Genomic DNA, 22,936 nt, shown 5'->3' with positions numbered 1-22,936 from the left:
TTAGTACTGTTTAACAGAGAAGCCATAAGAATATAGTATTATCATGGGGACAGTGAGGACTTCACTATCTTCTGGAAGTTTTTCTTTTCATTCTTATTGGTCTTCATGACTTCTGGAAAATTAATGGGAAATCACCCAAAGTTTGGCCTTTTTTTGACTCCAAAGTTCTCCTAGAAATGAGTCTGTCTGGAAGGGACATGGAGAGGACAAGGATGTGTGCACTCTTAAGTTGTTTAGCTTTTCCCAAACTCTCTTTCTCCATCTGAAAGATAGAAGTTAGACTAAGGATAATTCCTTGAATTCCTTCCACTGCTAAAATTTGATCATTTCAGGCAAAGATAATAATATTGCAGGAGAAAGGCAGGGAGGAAGCTTAAAAGATGAAAATAGATGACTCAAAAACAACAAAGGAAGTTAAATGTTTCTGCCTGGCTGTCCCCGCTTAATCCTTTCAATCCTTGCTGCTCTGGAAAGGTAGGTTATCATTAACTGCTCTGCCTTCAAAGGGAGAGACAAAGGGAAGTGAGTTATTTCCAGCCTACAAACATATTTTAAGCCTATAAGATAATAAAAATAATTTCTACTTTGTACAACACCCTTTGAGGGTTACAAACAACTATGAGAAGTTTCATTTGGTAAATGGGAAAATTTGGGCTTTGAGTTAAGTAGTTTTTCAAAGTCATTACACTTTGGCAGGCTCCTCTGGTACTCGGCTTTGTGTATCAGGATTGGTTTGGCAATCCTATCACTTGTATTCTAGAACGATTGTTGCCCTGTAATGTAGCAATTGCAAAGGATAACTATAAAGCCCATGTAAGCACATGGAGAAATGGTTTTGAATCAATGCTGATTAAATGAAAAAAACCAGAACATAAAATTTTATGTTCATTATTATTATTATTATTATAACTACCTAAAAAAATGTATGCATATGGGCAAAGCATTGAAAAGTCCTGATAACAAAGAACATAAATAAACACTCCAGTTTTGTGGCAATATTATAACTAATTTTTCCATTTTTCAATAATCACTTATCATTTCCTTCATTCACACAATAATTTAGTATCTATTATGTGCCAGGGGGAGTCACATGTAGACAGATAATCATGACCCAGTGAAATAAATCCCACTAGCAAGGCTTTTAAGAAGAATCTGATAAAGAAGATAACTTATTAGAGAAGTATTTAGGAGACATAAGTAACAGACTTTAATAACCTACGGGAAGAGATGCTGGGGGAAGGGAAACGAGGAGGCCCCGACTCAGGTAGGGTTTAGGTGGTGCTGTGATTCACTTGGTAAATGGGAAAATTTGTTTCACTGGGATGGGAAACAGAGAAGGGGAGCAGGTCGGGGTCTGTGAGAGTGCAGAGGCCAGTTCTGACAACTTTCAACACTGAGGTGCCAAAGAGTCATTCAGAGGTAGCCAGAGATTTCTAGAAGATGCAGAGCTCAGAAGGCCTGGGCCAAAGAGGTACATTTAAGAGTTAAAACTAAAAATAATGGATGAATCTGCAAATGTGGAGGAGGTTATCTAAAGAAACAGCACTGAGTGAGAACAAAGGTGAAGGTAGGAGCATAGGGTATATCAGCAGTTAAAGGGATGGTGAAGAAGCAGAAGACACAGTGAGGGAATGCTGTGATGTTCAGGAGGGGAGAAAACAGAGAGGGCTATGAGCTAAGCTAACAGAAGAGTTTCAAGAAGATAGGGGTCAACAGTGTAAAATATTACAGTTATGACAAAAAAAGATGAGAACTTGGAACTGTCCCTTGCCTATAGTATTTGGGAAGACGTGAGTGATCTTCAGAGTGACGAAGATCAAAGAGTTAATGGGAGATTCAAATGAGTGACCTATAGGGTTACAGTGAAAACAATTTAGGTTTGAATGAATCAACAGTAATAAAAGGGAAATATCATAATTCAGGCATCATACTAAGGTAACCAGTAATAATATTTTTAGTCACCTGAAGCCATGTTTTGGAAACTATTGTAAGCAGTAGATCTGGTACACAAATTATTTCAGAGTCAGAAAATATTTTTTTAGCATAAATGTGGGCAAATATTGATAAGCTCCTCATGGCTTTCAAATCCCAACTAAATATGGCTGTTTTTTAGTTTGGGGAAATGCCTCTTGGCTCCTAGATTATATGTCAGAATCCTTGGAGATTTAAAAGATCCCAAAGTCTCCAAAGAGATGTTAAAATGAGTTTCCTTCTTCTTGTTCAATTGAAGAGCAAATGCCCAGGTGAGCGAGGCCACTTCTTGGCATGGATACTTTCAAAATCTCCCTGAGTCTTGTTTCTCTTAACTATAAAATGAGGAAGTTGGAAGAGATTGTGATTTTCATTATTTAGTTTATTCAAGAAAAGCAGGAAGCTGGCACTAGATTTAAGTGAAAGAAGAGCATCTGCTTGCATTTCTTTTAAATATTTGAAGAGAAGAGTTTTTACTTGCACTTTTCTGATGTGTCCGACAGAATATGGGGAGAAAGGAATAACTTGTGGCTTTTAGGGAATCAGGCACTAAATTTTTGGCATTGGGAAGTGGGAAAGTTTCTTCTGAAGGAGTCATTGTGAAAATATTTGGCAGGGTTTCAGCATCTATCGCAAGGGGGCTGCTAGATTGATGTGCTTCCCAAGGAGGCCCCTGAACTAGCTTTCGGTGTGAGATAAATCACTGTCACTTTGCAGACAGACACAGACAAACATGGAAGCTACTTTTGCTTCATTAAAAGAAAAGAACCTACCAGTCTCCTCCAGATGTGGCTTCTGCATCTTAGAAATGACAGAATCAATTAGTGCAGGTGCACCTTGGCCGTGTGCCATGGGCATGGCTTTTGGGCTGAGGCAATAAAGACCTGTCAACTATGATGATGTTTCTGGAGAACAGGTGGAGAATAGGTGTCAGCTCATCAGGCTATGAAAAATGATATCCCTTGGAAAAGTAGGTACAGGCATTGTCATAATATACTTGACAAGCACCTTATCTTCCAGCAACTTGGCAAGGCATGATGATAATTAGTAATCAAAACTGGCTCAATATAGCAGAGCAGGACTCACCAGAAATTGGCATGGATGGAAGAGCTGTGAAAAACAGTATTTTTTTCCTTCATAATTTTATATGCATTTGTTACTACAATGCATAGTAATGGGGTCAGAAAACTCAAAGTAGCTCATAAGAAGAATGGCTATACATTTGTAAAGCTGGGTTGAATCCACAGCTGTCAAAGTTTAGCCTGTGTTGCATGATGCCATCCATGTATTGAAGCTAGGTGATATACGTGAGTGCATATTTGTGTGTGTGTGTGTGTGTGTGTGTGTGTATGTGTGCACGCATGTGTGTGTGAGAGAGAGAAATAAACTGAAAAATACCTTATTCAGGCAAAAATGCATAAAATATTTACATCGGTGTCAATGTTAATCATTATGTAATATCCAGTATTATACGTAGTCATGTATTTTATGTGAATTAGAATATATTTTCCTAGAAGGTGTAACAATCTTATCATTTTAAAGCCTGCTGTTCAGGGTGAGCAATCGAAACTAAGCATAATTAAAGTGGCAAATGGGCAATTTTTCATTTTTAATGGCAAACTAATGATCTGTCCCTGTTTGCTCCCACCTCTGCATGGAGGACCGTCTACCTACAGCTGGCTGGAGTCTGAACCCAGCCCAGATCCAACGTGGCAGTATCTTATCCTAGGAGTACATGTCCCTAGCTGCATGACTGGCTGGCTGGGATACTCACAGGTCTGCAGATTAGCAGCCCTCTTCCCTAAGCCAAACCATGAGTACTTAAGATGTTCTGCTGGGACATTCTGCTTTGGCGTCTTCCGGATCTCTTTGATGGAGAGCCTGACCTGCCACTTCCCTCCTCTGAACTCCTTGCGCTCAGGAGGTGGGACCCTGAGCTGTGCAGTTCATTCATTCACTCGCTGGCTCAGCATTTACTGCAGACTGGAAGGAGCCGGGTAACTACGCTGCCCTGATAGCGTGTGTCACCACCTGCTGCAGCAGCTCTTGCCAGACCTCACCATGCAGACTAGATTCCTTGGGCCTGGGGTTAGCTTGGATGGAGCTCAAGCTGGGTGAACTGTTAGGATAATGTACTGGATCCAGCACAGGCACCTCCCAGGTTCTTTTGGCTCTGCCTGACCCCTGGGTCTCAGCCCCTTTTAAGCTGCTGGGCCTGTGGGGCCCAGGATTGCTTACTGGGTGACTGAAGGGCCAGATTGCAGTTCAGAAGTGTGGCCCTGTTAATATCCTGTGGAGCTGGTACACCGGCGAGAGCCAGGACACTGGGAGGAACTGCTTGCCCTTTCTCTGATGGACTGTCCAGCACACAGGGGTTCCATGTGGCCTCCCCAGAGACATCCCAGGTGACCAAGGAACCAGCTGTGTTTTCCCACGAAGCTCTGGTCAGCTCAGTCCTGTCTCACCTTCGATCTGCTTTGCCTTCTTCCCAGCCTCACATCACCCTCCTGTCAATCCTCCTGGTCCTTTGAGGAAAAGCATAAAGGCTTTGCCTCAGGTTATATTTCGGGGCAACTGAATTAAGACAGACAAAGTGGCTGAGGCAGCAGGATGCCCTTGCAGAAGGACCAGCCAGCCTGGCTCGACTCTACCCATTCAAAACTTGTGGTCCCTGCTGGTCTACCACTGAGGTTCAAGCCTGTCTCACACCTGTGGCCCACTGGGTTATGGTAAAAATGGGCAAATTCTTGGCTACTTTGGTAATTGTTCTGTGAGATTATGTGTTTGGGGGCCTGGACTAAGGAGAAGAGGTTTTGGCTTGGTATTTCTAATGTTAGCAGCCCCAAATGGGCTAGGTTCTCTCAGGAGTGTGTGTTAGGGGCATCCCCGCAGAGGAGCTCAACATTAGGCTGGTGAGCAAACTTGGGAAGATTGTAAGAAAAAGGGTTGATTTGGCCTGAGGACCGATTCCATGGAAAATGATGATAGCATTTATTTTCACTGAAATTATGATACAGGAGGAATATGCCCAGGTGTACTGTTTTGGGGAGAGTGTTCATAGCTTTCATCAGCTCCTCAAAAGGGCTGTGACCTAAATCAATAAACAGACACTAAATAATCAATCCTTGGCTTAACAAAAGAAATATTTTAAATTTACTTGATATGAAAGAGCTTAACATAAACATTCAGGTCTCTTGACAGGACACTTTTGTCACACTCATCCCCTCCCCCCGCCAAAGGTGCAGGCCCTGCAGGGCGACACCCAGGAAGCGTGTGTTTGGCTTTCTGATCGGCCTTGCACATTCTGATGTCCAGAACAGACTGGACCATCAGTCCCACTGCCAAATCTGCTCCTCTCACGATTCCCAGACCCAAGCCCAGACCCCTGGCCTCAGCCCACGTCTGATCCCCATAGATGCTGCCTTCAGAGGACATGCAGTGTCTGACAGCTGTCCCCACCCAGATGCTGCCCCCCTCCACCCCTTATCACTGCACCCCTGGAATACTCCCATAGTTTTTCCTGCTGCTATCCTTGCTCCCCTTTAGCTGCTTCTCAAAAAAAGCAGCCAGAGTAATTTTCTTCAAATGCTAGTATCACCCCGTCTCACTCAGCAGAATCCAGCACGCTCCCACGGCCTGCAGGGGCGACCCGGCCCCATGCCCTTCCTCTACTGCTCTCCCCTCCCCACTCTGCTCCAGCTGGTGGTCCTGGGGCTGGACCTCAGACACCAGGTGCACCCCTGGGACTTTACACTTCCTGCTCCCTGCCTGAGTCCTCTTCCCTGGGCACTACAGACCTCACGTTGTCCCTCAGGGCTTTACCTGAACACCTGCTTCTCTGGGGCACCTTTCAGGGTCACCCTATCTGAAAAGCACCTCCCTCTGCTTAATTTTTTCCTTCCCAGAACTCATCTCCAACTGACCTTCTCTGCATTTACTTCTCTTGCTTGTTTTTGTTTTCTCGGCTGGAATGGAAGCTCTGTGGGGTCAGGGGTTACTGTGTTTTGTGCACTGTGGAATTCTGCAGTGTCTAGAATGGTGCCTGGTATTAAGCAAGTATACAAGTGTTAAATACTTGCTGAATAGATGAGTAAATGAACAAACACGGGTGTCACATGCATTTAATTGTTTCATTTCTCACTATATACATCTCTTCCTTTCTTGTCCCAAGGGGAGGGGTGCGTGGCTAGGTTCCAGGTGGTCTGTAAATTCTGCTTGCCTACCTTCCTGTACCTCCTTTAATCCTTCTCCAACCATGACAGCATGTTAGGCAGCTCGGGCCAGCAATGACAGGAAACTTGTCAGCTGGGACATAACTTTTAAGAGTCTTTGTGTAGTTGACAACATGCATTTAGTGTGATACACGTTTGGAGCTCATCTCGATTATAGGCACCTATTCATACTTTTCTGACTTCAGAACTCTCTGTGATTAAAATTTTGCTTCTAACACCTTGTTGAACATGCCTATGCCAATTCTGCCTGAAGAAGGGCCCACGGATAACCAACCCAGGATGTTCGTTCCCTGTTTGGCACTTACATTACGCTGAATATAGAAGGTTCCTTTTTGTGTACAGAGAGCTTCTCACATTTGGGGATTTTGTGTGGGGTGGGAAAGGACCACAGAACAATGGGGTAGAATCAGCCACAGGGGCTCACACGTGGCCACAAAGGCCTGGTTTGGCCGGCTGCCTCCTAGAGGGCAGATTGCAAAGGCTGGCAGGGGCTCCACCTAATTACCGAGGGAGCCTTGTGGCTGTGAGCTACTGTCCAAGGTGTCCGCAGCAGAGGTAGCTCTGTCAGTTCTCAGCACACAGGGTCTGATTGATTTGACAACATATGGTGGAGAGAGAATGCATCACTGGTTTCCTCTCCCACCACGGCTGGCATTTGCCCAGCTGCTTTCTCCTTGTCTCCCACTGCCATGCCCCACGAATTACTCTCGTGTGATGGAATCAGCATCTTGAAGGAGATGGAATATCTTAGAGACTGTAGAATGATCCAGTGGAAAGTTATTATTAAGGGAGAAAGTAACGCCAGCCAATATCCCTTGTGAGTTGCCCACTCATTTCTGAATTGCTATGACCCTTCATACTCTGTGGACATATGTAAGTGGCCAGGATCAGGAGGACCATGAAGCCACTTCCTGTCCTAAGTGCCAGGGCAGCTGGATGTTGTGAGAAGCCAGGAAGAAGTCCCCAAGTACCTTGAAACAGACAAGGGCATTCTCCTGTTGGGGGGCTAAGCCAGATATCATTAGAAACTATTTTCTCCATTATCCTTAACTGTTTTCTTAGGGAATGCAAAGTACCCAAATAAAACACAAATGTTCTCCTTGTATATACCAACCAAAACCCACAATAAAATGTATTATTTTTTCATTGATGACCTGTAGGCATCTGGCAGTGCTACGAGGCTGAACAAGTGGAATGGCTAGGGCCACAGGACATGGTCAGTGATAGATGTTATGGGTGATGAAAGGGTTAACGTGCTTAAGGAGGTAGGACTCAGCACCTCATCTGGGTTAGTACTCCTTTTGGCAGCCAGGTTGCCCTGTGACCTCAGGTAAATATTATTCCTGAAGTCAGTTACTGATGTCACTCCTTTGCATCTGTCCTGGGCTCTAGTGTAGAGACAGAAATTCATTTGTGGCTGAGACAGGCATAGCACTTAGGAGACCAGACCCAAGGTTGTCTTGGGAAACTTTCCATAGTGAAGATTTGGATGAAACAACTCTTTGGTTTCTCTTCATAAAAATTCTGTCCTTTGCTGCATTTCTCACTGGCATTTAGTGTTTTGGAGAACAGTCTGGCTGAAGAGTAGGAAGGCCCAGGCTAAGCCCCAGTTCTGCTCATGGCTTGTAATTGGAGGTATGGATTCGCCCGCATAGAAAGGCTGTTTAATGATCAAATGTGATATAAATGACAACTTTTACAACTGTAAAAACTACATAAAAAGAAATACTCTCATGACTACCGCATATAAAAAGTGTTTCTAACAGTCACAGCACTCCATTGGAAGCAGGCAGGTAGAGTGTTCTCTTGAGGAACCCAGGAGACAAGAAAGGGCACTGACTGACAGCCACTTGGAACCCAGTCTTGATTGCCAGGAATGGAAAAGGCAGGCTTTACGCTTATAGTTTTTGATTTTGGTGGCTGGGACTCTCCTTCCAGGATCCTGGGAAGAAGCTGGAATGCATAACCTGAGCTTGATACATGGACTATCGACCTGTCAGTCACAACTGCTTGGCCACTAAGCTAAGAGCTAAAGTTACACAGGAGATGGGAACTGGTAGGTCCTCATCATGCTGTTCAAGCAAATTTCAGCCACAGGTGCTTTTTTTTTTTTTGGCAAAAATGAGCACCAGGATTCATTCAAAATAATTAAAAAATGCTTTTTCCAGTAGTTTCTTCTTCCTGTGCTACATCACCACCCTTTCTTGAGCCACTGCACTCACAGACTGAAGATGAATACTAGGGGTAGATCAAAGGATGGAAAATATGAACAGTAGGAGAGGAGAGAAAGCTTTCCATCATCAAGGGCTGGTGAGCATGCAAGCAGGGTACTCTTAACCCTTTTAGTGGTGGATCAGGCAGGTCACCCCACACATTAGCAGAGGGGTGCATTTCACTCAAATTGGTTGAGTAAGTCTGGAAAGGAATGTATCACTAAGCAGAAGGATCTGGTCCACTGTAACCCATGTTCTTTAACTACTGATTTTCCAACACAGGCCAAGATAAGATACTTATTTAGAACAGTAAGTAAAATGCTTAACTTCACCAAACCACAGATCACGTTCAGCTACCTGCCAATTAAATTTTCCGCAGAGGAGATGAATCAGTGAGAGATGGGTCAAGACAGAGATAGGACTTCCAGGTCCACATGGGAGAGCTTGGAAAAAGCAGCCTGCTTTGTTCAAGTACCTCCCATCTGGGGCCAAGGGCCAGAGATGAGCCTACAGGAACCAAAGGCCAAGGGAGGCTACAAAGTAGAAGGAAAACACCATCCAGGGCTGGTCCTGAAGACCAACCTGAGAAGGAGACCAGTATTCCAGTTCAGTAAGGAGCCCAGAGGGGGGCTGCCTGGTTGGCTTGGCACACCGTGGGTGGTTGGGCCATCTGTGCTCTGCCAATGCATCCACTTCTGGTCTTCCCAGTTGTCTCTTTTCCCCTAGGCTTGTTTATTTTTAAGTAAATCTTGTATCTTGCACATAAGAGTCACTAAATACATGCTTACTGAACAAAGCTTCCCAGATTAGGTGCTTAACGTTTGATAGTTCATTTAATTACAGATAATTAGAACCATTGAAAAAAATGCTCAGAGAAGTTAAGTAATTTCTCTAAGGTTGCAAAGTGGTAAAGTCCAGATCTGTGCTCAGGACTGCCTTTCTCAGTCTCTCGGGCTGCCCTCTATCAGTGGGCTGTGATCTGACCATCCCTGGTGGCCCAGAGCAGTGGGCACTGTGATGAAGGGGAGAGGGCAGAAGATGGGTGGGCTGCATGTGCTGTGCCTGCTGCTGGGGCCTCCTCACAGCATTCCTCGTTCCCGAAATTATTCCCTCTCTCACAGTATTGAGGATGGCTGGCAAACTCAAATGACAGCTGTTATATTTTTAGTATTTTATGTCATTTAAGAAGTAGTGCTTCTTTTTTAAATAAAGGAGAATAAAAAACATTCATAGACTTAAATTATCATTTAGATTTAATGTAGTTAAATCTCCAGGGCACAGGAGATGATCATGGAAGTCAGACGCAGGCTCACACGCTTTTTCTATCACACTGAGCTCAGCTCCTTCAGGTGCGGGTGGCGCTCTGGGTGACTTAACCTCAGGGAAGGCCAGGGGGTCTAGTAGTGTAGGCATTTAATGGATTCACCTTCTCTTGGACAAACAAAACAAAACAAAAACACCTCAGATTTTTTCCCCCAAGGGTTATTTTTCCCTCCTGCTAAAACTAGGCACTTCCTCTCCCTAAGATGATTTTTTTTTTCAAGACAGCCAGGAAAGAGGGATAGGAAGGAAAACTTCACCTATTTTCTAAACAACTCAGCTAATCTCAAAATATTCATAAAGGGAAATAAGCTGGAAATTTCTAGTTGTTGAGCCAGTATTAGTGGATTTTTTGTCTTTAGAAAGAAAAAAAATTTTTTTTTCACACTGGCCCCATGGATGGTTTTTCCACTGGTGGATTGTTTCTATTCAACTCCTGAGTGACATTCTCTTCGAACGCAGTCCTACTTGTAAGGAATTGAAAGGGCTGGCTTTCTGATTATACTTTTTGATTTTGGTGGCTAACAACATATTTCACTTTACATCCTGCTTTTCACTTCATTTTCATTCTCTTCAAATGATCAAGTACGTTGAGATCCTAAGCCTTCATGTCTATTAAAATGACTTTAAAACTTTCAGTTCCTTCCTGTACTCTTACCCAAGAGTTATAATCCAATGACCATTTTGATACGTTATAAATATCTTTTTCTTATAACTAAGCTTTTTTGTCTTCTATAGCTTTGCACAAAGAATATTCCCCATTCAAAGAGGGAAGTGGTTACCTAAATTATTGTACATGCACACAATGAAATACTTTGCAGTTGTTTGAAAAAATTTAAAAAAACAGTTCATCTACAGTATTTATCTAAAACAATGTTTAAGAAAGAAGTTTAACTAAAAGAACAAATTGCAGAACAGTGTGTGTAAAGAAAGTACAGACGTGTATATATAATATACTCATAGAACATTTCTGAAAGGATATGTGAAATAGAATTAAAATTCTTACCTCTAAGGAGGGGTGACAAGGGATTGGACAGGGGAGGAAGTGTTGACATATTCTCCACATACTTTTTGGTGCCATTTAAGTTTTTATGAGTATAACTTTTATAATACTGGAAAAGGAAACCTGCTCATTTTGTAGGCGTGGCGATTGTTGCCATGTAGGGTATCAGCCTATTGGTTGACTTTTGATTGTTGGCATCTACTTATCTGTGTAACTCTGCAGGCCCTTTCTGGTACTGCTCTTGTCTATGCGTCTGGTATTTCATGCCTGGATCAGTGCAGCTTTCCTTCAGCTCATTTACTTGATTTCAAACTCTCTCCCTTTAGTACATCTCTCTCTCGTCCAGGAGCAGTATGTCTAGTGGTTCATGGATTCAAAGCCTGGTGGTGGCACTTGTAGCTCTGTGACCTTTGGCAAGTCAATAATCTCTTGGGTTCCAGTTCCCTCAGTGAATAATTCAGGGTAATCATAATTCCTGTCTTGTAGGCACCATTAGAATTATTATATATATGGCATATAGGAAAGGCTTCTAGATGTTAGTCATTAATATTCTTTGAGATGATTTTTTTCCTTAAAATAAGGTACAAACTAACAACAAAGAAGCAAAAAAGAAAAAGAAAAGGAAAAAGAAAAATAGAGAAAAGCAGAAGAAAGGAAACAAAGACCACACACAGAGTTTCCCCAGAGAGAGAATGACTGCTGAGATGTTAGAAAACATCCTCCCAGACATAGATGCCCATGTAAATAATGTAGAATATACTGCCAGCTAAATGGGAGGAAAGCTGTCCTGTAACTGGCCTTTCACTCTACACCATGCAAATTGTCTTTCTAAAATAACATTTACATCATTTCAACCCCCTTCTTTGTGGCCAACAATTCCCTATTACTAAATGGATTAAAGCAAAATGAATTCTCTGGATATCTAAGGATCTTGCTTATAAAAATCTTCACTATTTTTCCAAAGAGAGTTTCCCAGTTTCAAACACACCTTTTCATGTGTCAGTCAGCTTGGTTTCTTTATATGCAGACACATCTTCTCTCCCCATTCTCTTGCCTCTGAGTAATTTTTCATATTCCAGGTCAAATCCTTTCTCTTTCATGAAGCCATCCCTTGCTATTTCTACTTCATAATAACTTTTCTGTTTTCTGAACAATTACAGCCCTTTTAGTCTGAGGTGACATACATAATGTCATTTTGAAACTCGCAAATAATCACACAAAATTGTTTTCATCAGTCTTGGTGGTCCTTAATCATACATGTGCAGTAGAGACAGAACCTTATATTTCTCTTGTCTCTCTCAGGAAATGTAGCCGCTTGGAAACTGATTTCTCTGGGAGGAATTCTAAGTCGAGAGTGAGAAGACCTGGATGCTCACACTTGAAAATAGTTTAAGCAAGTCACGGCTCTTCTCTGGGGCTCCGCCTTCTCCTTTGCAATATAACAGGGTTGGAATGATCTCTAAGGTTCCTTCCAGTTTTGCTTCTGAGATTTTCCTTTCTTACCTCTGAAGAAGGGCTACATGAAGATAATGCACTATGGCATTAAATGTGCAGTATATAAATATATGTATCTGCATCATGTGCAGGCAAATATTTAAAAACTGGTTCTCTGGGAGGAAAAATCTCTGATTTGTAGGGTTTATTGATTTCTGTGGTGTAAATCAACCCATTATGGTCAATATCAAGCTATCAAGGTGATAAAACCGAGTGTGTAGCTGGGAAGAGATGTGCACCATTGCTCTGCTTCAGCCAGTAGTACCCAGCCAGCTTCACTGGGTGGCTCACTTCCGTGAAGAAGAATGCAGTCTCAGTCTGGAAGAACATGGGCTACTATTTTAATCTGTAGTGTCTCTCACTCTCAAACTCCAGCATTACCTTTCTTCACTGAGTGGAAGGAAACAAGGGAAACAACAAGAGAAAATGATTCTATATTGGCTTTTTGATTTCAGGCTCTCCAGACATGAGCTCTAGCATCAGCCAGATCTTGCATGCCTGCAGCAGAGCGTGCATCTCTCTTGAGATCTGGCACTGGGACGACGCTGCCGAGGTGGTGGCAATTTCATATGTAGTTGGTCGTCTGGATCTAGCCGAGAGTTCACAGCTCTACTTTTTCTTGGAAAGAGAAGTGGTCCCAAGAACTAAAAGAAATTCCTGAGTTGGGAATCAGGAGGTGTCAGATGGTGAAGACAGTCTGGTTTGGGAAAAAGTCCCCAGAGTCCACTAGGCAGTGGGAGGAAGAAAGTTGGAGTGAAAAGGCAAGGGCTGGAGTGTCAGACCCTGGACCAAGCCTGGCTCTGCACCACGAGTCTCATAAGCATGAAAAACCCTTGCTTTGTCTGTAAAGTGTTGGTCAAAGTCAACCCTGAAGTCCTTCTGAAACCATTGGGAGGAGCAAATGAGATCTATTAAAAACACTTGATAAATGATTATTTACAATTATTTAACTTGAAAAATAAGCTTGAAAAAAATAGTAGTTATCAGGATAGATTTATCAAATATATTTTATTCTCATTGATTTATTTGGGTTCACAAATAAATCTGAAAAAATGTTAAGTAGTTAATGCGATCACTGAAGAGAAACCTTCTCCAATTCCAAGAGGACTAGTTAATGTTAGTCTCAGAGCCACTCTCTTCCTCTTTGCAGAACTAGAAAGTATGGGGATTCCCCAGATGAACTGGGGGAAATATGCTAATGTTCAGGGTGGATAACAATACTGGGGATGGCTGCATGGATATTTGTAACATGCTAACGTGTACCTGCCAGACAGAGCTCTGAGCCTCCAGGTGGGCTGGCAATGCTGAGTAGGGCTGAGAAGGAACTGGGAGCTTTGCAGAGAACCACAGATTCCAAGCAGAAGGAGAGTACACGAGGGAGCACAGATACAGCCAGAGGGTGTTGGGCAGATGTCAGATGACAGTTCAACTCAGCAACTACCAGTTAAAACTACTCTGGGAAGCTACTGTTCAGGGTACCCAAAGCATTGTAGAGATGGTGTGATGGTGACTTAGCATTTATTCAGCATCTCCTCGGGGCTGACCTGTGCCATGTACTTCACAAACACTACTTTGGATAGTGTTTGAACCCCTATTGACATGGGGGGCAGAGAAAATAGAAGTGTTCAGGAAAGCTGTAACCACCTTGAGAAATGTTTCAACACAGTGCTTTGGGAGTTCTTGGGGGGAAGAAATAACAGCCAACAGGGAGAGTTAAAATGTCAGAGGAAGATTAAGAGGAATGGAGAATTTCTTCTACTCCTCTCCCCCATTAAATTTTAAGTTCTATTATGTTAGGAATCCTGAATAACAATATATCTTAATGCTTAGCACATAGCATGTGGCCAAAAATAATAAAAACGATGGCAACAGCAAACATGTGAGCACTCACCTTGTGGTAGGCATTGTTCTAAGTGTTTCACATATGGTACCTTATTGAATCATCACAATTACTCGAGGTAGGAAATATCATCCCTCTACAATGGATGAGGAAACTGAGACACAGAATGGCTAAATGATTTTCCTACAGTTACACATCTTGAGGTGACAGAGGTGTGATTCTGAACCCAGGAAATCTCGCCTCAGAGTGTTCCTGAGCAACATTGTATTCTATTACAGTAAGTCTTCTTTGAATGAATAGGAGGAGATGGCAAATAAGTTATATTTTGGGATATAGGGTGGGGAACAGCCTAAACAAAGGCATTGAGGTACCATTAAAGCTATTCCCCAAATATACCCAGCCCCTGTTTTTGGGGCACATGGACGTAGCACACTTCTCTGCCTCTCTGAGATCAGCACAGTCATGCAGATGGCTTTAGCAATGAAATGTGAGTGAAAGTGATGTGTATCCTTTCCAGGAAATACTTTTTCAATTCACTACATTTTCTTTATTTGATCTAATGACCATGGAAGGACCTCCTGAGATACAGCCTCTGTCTTTCTGGGTATCTGAGCTACTGCAACGAGCAGAGCCCCTGGCCAATTCTTCATGCGAGCACATTGCGAGCAAGGAATAAACTTTTGAGATTTGGGGGTTGTTTACTAACACAGCATAATATAGCCTATGCTAGCTAGCACATATGCTAGGTACCAGAAATGGGATGTTTGGGTAACAGTGGCAACAAAGCACCCTAAAATATGTGTCTGTGGTATTAGGAGTTGGTAGCAGGCAGCAAGGTAATTGTTGTCAGAGGCTGTAAACATACCGATCCATGTTATGCCGCAGTGAATCATTTGGTAAGCTGTGTGTGCAGCAACTTGGAAGGTAGATGATGTAACAGATGAACTCATGACTCTAGGGGAAGTAATTGCAAAACACAGTGTTAAGAGCATGTGTTGGTTGCTGTTCACAGCCTTTAACAAGGTGTTATGCAGTTGAAATAAACTCAGGAAAGAATTGATTAGATTGTAGATAGCAATGAAAGGGAGCCTAGACATTTGTAGACTTGCAGGATTGGAGGAAGCAACCGATTTCAACTGTTTGTAAAAGTTGATTTTTTGGTAAAATTTTGTAAAAAACCTGAGAAGACAAGACATGAAAACTACCCCTTGAAGCAAGGTTCAACCAGAGATGTGTGTTCAGACCTCTGAGTGGAGTCAGACGATTTAGAATGAAGATAAAATTAAGTAAATCTTTCCATAGACAAAATGATTCAGAGAGAAACAACTAAGAAGTTGATGAGCCGAGAGTATCTGAGATGGAGGGAGGCCCAGGGTTGGGAAGGCAAATGAATAAAGCAAAAATGGTACTGCATCCAGAAGGGCTCTGTGAATGTGACGATTGTTACATGGGACTCACTGGAATCCACAGGTAAGAGGCTGACTGTAGTCTTGAGAGAGCTACACTGCCAAAGGACCACAGGTCCAAATGAAAAGATGTGGTAATGACAGGAGTCCTCAAATGTCTCTTGTTCTCCAAGGAGCACATGCTCCCTGATGTGTACTTTGGATATGACCAAGGAGGATGGTAGAAATGGAAGACTCCCAGGGCAGGGAGCTAGGAAACATGGAGAACGGTGTACAAGAAGTTGCTCCGAGGAAGGAGAAATACTTCCTAATCCTCCCTAATCAAGAAATACTTCCTGCCCTAGCGTAGAGAGGCTGAACATCTTACCCAGTGGGATTGCATAATTGCTGCAGGCCAACGACCAGTGTTATCGTGCATCTTTTCAAATGGGAGTGTATATTGTGGACGCTTTGTCCTCATTCCACCATCACAAATTGGGTGTGTGGGAGGCAGGTCATTTATCTTTTTGAGCCTGCAGGTCCCCAGATGCAGAGGAGCTACATCTGGAACAGCTGTAGATATTACAGTGCATCATCCCCTGCTGTACAGACTATCACACATCACCCACAGACCAAAAACTTTCAGGTTTCTAGGGCTAGGATAGGGCCAGGACAGGGCTTTTGGGTGTTCTCCCTTTGATGCTGGTTGCTGGTGAAGAGGGAGGAATATATTTTGCTTGCGGGAGAGAGAGTGAGCCAAATATTTAGTGTCAGAAGGATAGATTTTGGAGATGGCCAAGTATTGTTTTGTGTGTCTGTGTCCTGGGAGCATAGAAAGATTGCCTTCTCTTTCCTCTTTGAAGATAGACATTGCCATGCCACTAGCTTTTACCCATGAGATGGGGATGGAGGTGACATAGCCCAACTATGTGGAAGCTTTAAGACATTGTGCTCTTGTCCTGCCTTGTGACTCGGAGGTCTTTGTTCATACTGGGTGCCACAACCTGGTTCCTGGGTAACCATGGTAAGCAGAATTCCCCATTGGCTCAAGATGGACACATAGCATGAGCAGGAATAAATTTTTGTTGTTAGAAGCCCTATGATTTGGGGGTTGTGTTTTCCTCCCAACACACTCTAGCACGGGCCTGCAGCCAGCAAAATATATCCTAAGAACAATTAGTAGCTCCATGTGATTGAAGCAAAGAATAACTTGTAGGGGACAGCAGAAAAGATCTCCAAACAGAATGGAGTGTTACTGTGAAACTCCAAATGCTGTTGAGGACTGTGTGTGGACAAAATGGGGTTCAGAGATGACATCTCATCAACCTGGCAGAAAGTGTACAGACGGAGTGATTGCAGAAAGAGGCTGGTGGCAGCAGGACAAATGGGTCATTGTGCTCATTCCAGTGAGGAGGGAAGCTCTAAAGTTTCAAGAGCTGAGGGGTGAGCTGCCATGTTTCAAGACTGAATTGAAGTGAATGGCTCGGGTGACAGAAATGGAGGAGTCAGGACAGGACATGATGCACTTAGGGAGTAGTGACTTATTTGGGTGCCTTGATATCTCATCTTCCTGCAATGTTTAACTTAAAATAGTACAGGCATACCTCTAAGGTATTGTGGGTTCAGTTCCAGACCACCAAAATAAAGCAAATATTGCAATAAAGTGAGTCAAAGAATTCTTTGGTTTTCCGGGGCATGTAAAGTCATGTTTCTACTATATTAGAAACTTAATACTGTAGTCTACTAAGTGTGCAATAGCAGTATGCCTAAAAAACAATGCACATACCTTAATTAAAAATTGCTCTATTGATAAAAAATGCTAACCATCATCTGAGCTTTCCATGAGTCATAATCACTGACCACAGGCCACTCTAACAAATATAATAATAGTGAAAAAGTTTGAAATATTGTGAGAATGACCAAAATGTGACAGAGACGTGAAGTGAGCAAAGGCTGTTGGAAAACTGGTGCCAATAGATTTCTTTCTCACAGGTGGTCACAAACCTTTAATTTGTAAAAACTGCAATATCTGCGAAATGCAGTAAAGCAAACGACAAAGAAATGAGCCTATACAGGATCAATGTACATGACAGAATGTGGCTGGTGGACATCTCCTGTGGTTTAGATGCCACAGATTGGAAAATCTTGTACATAGATTTTGTCCATTCCATCCAAATCTCCAAACAGAATTGTCAAAAACTCTCAGAGAGAAAAAGTTCAGCTTGTTTAAAAGCTGCCTGGAAAATTTTCTCTCAAAATTGACAAATTAATTTATTCCATAATCAATAGCTTTGAGGTTAGAAGTTCCTCTTTGCAGGTAACCTAAATTCCTTGGGCTGTAGTTTTTATCTCATTTCCTCCTATTTTATGTATAGGAATGTTGATATACAGGTTTTATATAGATATATATATATAATATGTTTTGCTATTCTGTGTGATTCTCTGTAAAGGTGCATTTATTTAGCATTTATACCCAGCATGCTTCCATCTGCCTAGGTGCCTTTTAAAGAGCTTTTCTCATTCTTCCATGGTGTCCTGCCATCTGAAGGGCAGGTGGAGCTAAGCTAATAACTTGGACTTGCTAACAAAATAGTAACCTGCAGTGAAAGAGAGAAGAAAATGCCTTCTGTATGGCAGGTGAAGTGAATTTTTCTGACCAGAAAAAATTCTGAACAAAATGGTCCACTTTAATACTTGCAACTTCTGACTTGTAAGTTTCCTTCCTCTCTGTAGTGCCTGCTTTCACTGTTCATAATTGTCGAGTATATCTATTGTCTCCAAAAATATATTTGTGTGTGTGTGCACATATACTCCCACTTGACCCTGGAAAACCAGATTGTTGTAAAACATTTAATAAATTTATTGAAACCAAGGTATAAACATCTCACACAGTACTTCAGTAGTAAAGGTACTGAAAAAAATGTTATGTGAATAAATGAGTGAGTGAGCTATTACATGAATACAATTTCTGATTGTAATTAGTGTGTTCTCTTCTACCTGGTTGTCTGCACTTTAACAGGGAGCATAGAGATTAAACTGAAGGCATGGTAGGTAGCAGACAGGCAAAGTAAAGGAGATGTAAGGCTGTTTGCAAACAGAAGTCTTCCTGGCAGGACAGTGGGTAGCATTTTCCATCAGTACCACCTTGGAGGGGAGTGGGTCATCTTCGTTTCCAGAACCTGCTTCTGGCATCTTTTCTTGCTCACCTTTCTCCACTGTCTTCAGGGCCTTGCTTACACAGCTGTGCAGAGTTAGGTCATGTGAAGAAGGCCCAGGTTATATGCTGTTTTTAGTAACTGCACAGATCCAGGGACTGGGTTTATTATAATAGTCCCAACAGAGGATGCAGGCTCCTGAGAGGCCATCACCTCTGTCAGCCAATGCCTCCTTTATCCCTGGTCCTCCAGTCATTTGGTCTTTCCTTCCTTTCTTCACCAGAGCCCATGCCTGAGTCAAGATGTTCTCAGGGGCCTTCCTGTTTCAGCTGCAGGTCAGCCTGCCTGCACTTCTGGGTCATAACCTACATCACCGCAGCCCGACACCCCTCAAATCTATCTGCATTATCTGTATCTGCTTCAGATGGATCTTTTTCCTGCACCCTACTTCCCAACTGTGCATACCCACTTATCTTCCTTTTCTCTCCCATTTTGAGCTCTCTTTGACATTGCTCATCACTGCAGTCTAGCTGAGTCCTCCATTCCAACCAGCTTTTTATTCTGTCTGCTTTTAACTCCTGAGCTCAAAGCTGACCTCTGACAGTTGACATGTAACCTTGGGCAAGTTATTTGATCTCCTTCAAATGTGGATTCCTCATGAGTAAGGTGGGGAGAATTTCATGTGAGTTGTGGTGATTAAATGAAAAAAAAAAAAAAGGAATGTGAATCTCATTAAAACTTAAATCTCTCTCTGTTTTAAACTCTCCATTCCTTCTCTTTAATAGTATCTATATGTCCTTTCATTCTTTCATCTCCTTCAGGCACACAACCATTCTTTCCACAGGGGGGAACAGTGCCTTATAGGAAGGCCAATTTATGGAGGTTTCCTTTCAAAGCAGGCTTTTCTAAAAGCAATTGTATAGCAAGAGACCAGGATACAGTCAGGCTACAATACTTACACACGCCTCTCTTCAGGAGAAGGGCATTCGTATCCCAAGGAGGGACTGATTTTTTTAAGCTGGGTGTGGTGATCGGGGGCTGAATATAATAGGTTATTTCTTGTACCAGTTTTTGTTTTGTTTTTAAACTAGGCTTATTTCTAGCAAGGGGTTGAATTGTACTTAATTTGTCTGAGCAAGTGAATGAGTTTCTGTGTTTTAAACTTTTCCCATTTCCTATTATTTTTGAAGTGATGGGCTGTGGGGGTGCTGGGAGGCTAGAGGACAACAGAAGAAAGTATTGTGGTCAGGGAAGGATGGGGAACTACCCTGAGTTTGTGTCAGAGGATGAAATTCATACTTTTCTAATGTTGGGCTGTGTTATTCTGTTCTCCCTCCCAGAGCATCTGCTGTTCCATGTTTCAGTGATACTGAGGGACAGGCAGGAGAGGGATGTCAAAGCATTTGAGGACAACAGACAGCAGGAAGAAAAACAGACATTTCCTACCACTTAGGACAAAGGTGGGATGATATACATTGCTGTGTTCTTAAATATGGTTCACATTCTTAGGAAAAAAATCGCAGTCCTCTCATCTTCATGCCCCCCATCCCCCTTTCCTGGGAACAGAAGGAACAGGAGGAACCATAGGTGGGTAGGAGGGGCATGTGCAGTGTGAGGAACCAGCAAAGGACACAGTGTGTCTAGAGAGAAAAAAGGAGAAAGAGATTTATACAAAGAAAACCAAAAAAGAGACTCCAGCAAGAGCGTACAGTTTTGGGATCCTGTTGTACAGCGGACTCATTTTAAATCTCCAGAATTAAAGATGAAGGAGAACATCCCATCTATCTTTTCTCAAATTTTAAAATTTACTAATGCTCTTCCTTTAAACTGTGGACTACCAGTTCTGTGCCTCATCTTTACAGTTGTATACAGTAGTGCTGGAAGGTCCTGCAGAGACCACGCAGATGAGAGATAGCACCTTGTGGCATTGCCAGTGAGAAATGGTGGCTGCAGCCCTGTGTTGAGAAGGGTTCTGAGGCTCAGTCTGTGCTTAGTGGGAAGGGTACTGGGATCCATTAATGCTGGTGTCAGCTAATGCTGTCTGCCATGGGCCTTGGCAGGTGAGAGTTCATACGGTTGTCATCTAAATGGTACCCTTATTGCTAATGCCTAAATTTCTCATTTAATTTGGAGTCGGGAAGGGCTCAGAGACATTCAGCCAGTTGCTGAAATCCACAGTTAGTATTTCAACAATTTATGTTTTAAAAAAAGAGAAAGTTTCAGGATGAGGAAAAGAATGGAGATGAAGAGGATTAACCATTCTGAAATGAAACACTACCTGCCTTCAAGGCATTGAGGGTTGAAAATAAACCTTCCTGAAGTCTTTACCAGAATTGCCAGGAGCTCTGACTAGTCCTCTCTAGAGCAAACGTGCCGGAAGCCGGGAGCACTCCTGCCAATTGTAGAGGGGCTTCAGAGCTTCTAGGGTGAGGGACTGATTGTTTCTTCCAGGAGAAAATTTTTCTAAGTGCTTGGATGTAGGTATAAAGAAGTATGAAGGAATTTTAAAGTTTATTTGTCTGGGATTAACGGAGTTGAACTTAACTTTAGAATCCTTTAAATAGCAGCTCACTTACCGCTATTTCCAAAAAGTTCTTTCTACAGTATATTGGAAAAAAAAAGCCCAAGACGGGATTTGAACATGGTTTTAACAAATCATGGTTGCAGGTAGTAGTCTCAATTGTAAAATAAATGGCAGCATAATATAGCAAGTCCAGCTAAAAGACTTAAACTGTGCATCAGTTGTGGTGACATGCTTTGAGGGGACTCCAGCCCCCAAACCTCTCCTCTACCTGCATGAGAATTACTGTTAAACATTCAGAAATTATTTCTGAAGATACTAATATTTTTGGGTGATAAGTCATTTCAAGTTCATTGTTAACCAATAACAAAGGAAGAAGGAAAAGCTAGTGGTGTGGTAAAGGGATTTGTTACTAGCTGTGGAAGAAGACAAGGGAGTGAGAGAAATAGTGGTCCTGGGAGGTTTGCGTCCAAAGACAGAGTTCACCATCTCAAGACTACTGCTGACTTTAGAATGTTCAAGTGACCTTAGGCCTTATGTATCTGAAGACGCAACAACTAACATAACTAGCTGATGAAAACCAGCCTCATAACACTCAAAATGCCTTTGGAAAATAGAAAAGAGGAAAACGATGTAAAAAGTATGGGAGTGTTTTCTCTCCAGCATTTCTGAGAGAGGATGGGAGTAGAAAACCTCGAACAAAATGTTGCCCCAATCTCACTTGGCTAATTTTAGTTATCTTGGTTCATGGCTATGATTCATCCCTAAAGCTGTGAATTGCTGAGGAGGAAGGAGGGAAAAAAAATTGACTTAAATGTCAAAGGAAGTAGGAACAAAAATATAGTTTTCTTTTTTGGGGAATTAGAATCCCAAGATATGGGGATCTTTTATCTCATGAGGGACAGGATGCTTCAAACTTCTAGAAAAATAATGATCTCCAGTCAAAATATCATCAAGGAATAAGAGACAGCATTGATTATGAGTCATGTCATGTCTGAATTTTTGCCTCCTTTTCTCCTTGTGTATCTCCTTCAATCCCATTAAACTAGAAATCACTGATAATCATTTGTAGTTGAGCATTATGGAAACTAATATGTAGACTGTAATAAACAGGTGAGGAGACATGAATGGAGACAAACAGAACTATGAGAATAAGTCTGGGGAGTGGGATGGTAGGAAAGAGAAAGGCATGCTTGCACGATGGTCAGATACAGCCTTGCCTGCTAAAGGATAGTGGGCAGTAGACAAGGTTTGGTGAAATTCCACCCTGAGTCAAGAAAAAATTGTTTCAATTTACAAGGGGTCCCCTAGTAAACTGGCTACCATTTCGAATTTCCACAGGTTTGGAGGAAGGATATAGTTACTAACTCAACTCAGCTCAGTGATTAATTTCACTGTCTGAAGTAGCTGACCTTCTTGACCGTTAGCTTATCCATCATCTCTGTTTGCCTTTTGCCCTTAAAACTTATGAGCAGTAGAAGAAATGTAAGATGGTTGTAAAAATAGGGCCCAGGGCATCAGAGGAAGATAATTATGTAGGAAACAAGTCGAAACAAAGAGTTCCAACGGGTTCCGAGCAGATTCTTCACAGCCCTGAACCTATGAGGACAGCAGCTTCAAGGCACGGTTGTGAACGTTGATTTCTGCACCTCCCCGTCTTCAGCCTCCTTAGCACACATTTTGATTAAAATGATCTGGAGAGTGTCCATGTGATCCCTTGAAAAATATTTCCAAGGGGACCCTCCTGGTCCACGTCTTTAAACTGTAATGTACTTTGCTATTTAAATAAATTTCCATCATAG

The 22,936-nt window shown here is 42.3% G+C and overlaps 1 protein-coding gene across 11 annotated transcripts in view; it reads right to left on the bottom strand.

The window, feature by feature from the left end:
- The window catches only part of DLGAP1 (DLG associated protein 1), a 567,869-nt gene that overhangs the window by 220,746 nt on the left and 324,187 nt on the right, over window positions 1-22,936 (bottom strand). The window lies entirely within an intron of this gene.

Source organism: Manis pentadactyla, chromosome 6 (genome assembly GCF_030020395.1).
Source record: "Manis pentadactyla isolate mManPen7 chromosome 6, mManPen7.hap1, whole genome shotgun sequence".
Classification (NCBI taxonomy): domain Eukaryota; kingdom Metazoa; phylum Chordata; class Mammalia; order Pholidota; family Manidae; genus Manis; species Manis pentadactyla.
The sequence above is the reverse complement of the archived record's forward strand: the minus strand, read 5'-3'. Positions and strand labels throughout refer to the sequence as shown.